Raw genomic sequence first — 1,808 nt, forward strand, 5'->3', positions numbered from 1 at the left:
AGCACCCATCATTCGTCTGGAGCCTTCCTTTCTGAGTAGCAGCTCCAAACAGATGCTTAGAAGTGAGTCATCTCGGTGATAGAGAGAGCATGGGGACAAAGGGGTCCAAAGTCTAAAAGAAGCGCTGTCCGGGAAGTACCGAAAAGATGTGCGCTGCAGTTTCTTAACACAGGCAGTGTCCAGAGCAGAAACCGGCACAGTTTCCAAAGGACTAAAATGATGATCTTTATAAGCAGACATTTTACACTGGGGGAAAACGGGGATTCTGGACATTACAGATGACGTGTCAATATCACGCCATGGAGTCTAGTATGCAATGAGCCCAGACGCATGAATTCAAAGCTTGCACTTGGATTTCTAAATTCCTAACAGCATCACAGTGTTTGGTGGCAGCAGTTTTCGCTTTCTAAGGTGGAGTCTCTGATGTGTCACTTGGCCAAAGCTGGTCTCAAATTCCTCATCCTCCTGCCTCCGCCTCTCATTTACTGACACTGTAAGCACGAACCACCATTCCCTGCTCCAATTCTTACCATTAAAGGGCTTCCCAAACCAAACTCACGCCCCTCTGTTTGCGTGGCAAGTCTTTACCTCCTACGCCATCTCAACAGCCCTGGGCAATGCTCTGTGGTGTGGATAATGTTGAATGTTGAGGATCAAATAGTATGTGATGTCATTTTGTCGCTTTCCTGATATTTAGAACTAGTTGAATGTTTACACAAAAACATGAAGTAGTTCCGCAGGCCTCTCACTGCTCTTGAACAAGACTACATTTTTTTTAAAGACATGGTGTCACATATCCTAGCACGGCTTCAAACTCAGTATTTAACGGAACACCTTCCTACTTCTCCCCACTGGGATTGCTGCCACACCCACAGGAGGTTTCTGTGTTACGGGGGATGGACCCCACAGCCTTTTGCATGCTAGACAAGCTCTCTACCTACAGAGCCACCCCCCCAACTATGAATGCATGTATTTTAATATATATGTATGTGTGTATATACATATATGTGTGCGTGTGCGTGTGCGTGTGCGTGTGTGTATAGTCAATCACTAAGGGACTTTCTCATCTCACTCCTTAGAGGACACTCAATTAAAATCGGATATACATGGTAGAATACAACCCCAGACTCCTTCCTCTCTGCCTTTGCATCTTGACTAGAACTGGGACTTCCACACATCTACAACTGCCCAGCTTTCTCCAAATGAGATTCACTGCCTGGTGGCGCTGGAAGAAAGCACGTCCACAGGATGCTGTGCTCAGAGGTGGGCAAGAATATTGACCTGTCATCAAGGAGCTCCCATCTGTTCTGATATCATGAGTCATCCTGTGCTTGGAGATAAGACCAAAAGCACAGTTTTATCATCCACCAAAACAAAATGGACACACTTTTCCATTATGCCTGAGCCTGTAACGAAAGCTCGAGGAAGTGAGTGGAACATGAAGTCACCCCTTCCGCCTCGGCAGACAGATGGATAGAGACATTCTCATTTGTTCCCAGCCCTTTGTCTTCCGAGCACTTTTGGCATTTCCTTCAGGAAGCTGGAGGTTATGACCTAAGGTTTCCTTAGTGAACACACTCTGTTTCCCACAGTTAACCTCACCCAGAAATGACATCTACTCTAGTAGGTGAGGTTTATCTCCATGTCCCAACTGTGTCCTGTCCTGTGCATGTTCAATGACACTTGAGAACACAAATTCTGAAAAGTAACCATAGGCTGGGAAGCCAAACACGCCGAAGTACTCCCATTTCAACTGCAGTAAAGATGACAAGAACTCCAAGAGTTGACTGTTGTAATCATTTTGTGTT

Source organism: Peromyscus leucopus, chromosome 6, assembly GCF_004664715.2.
Source record: "Peromyscus leucopus breed LL Stock chromosome 6, UCI_PerLeu_2.1, whole genome shotgun sequence".
Lineage (NCBI taxonomy): Eukaryota > Metazoa > Chordata > Mammalia > Rodentia > Cricetidae > Peromyscus > Peromyscus leucopus.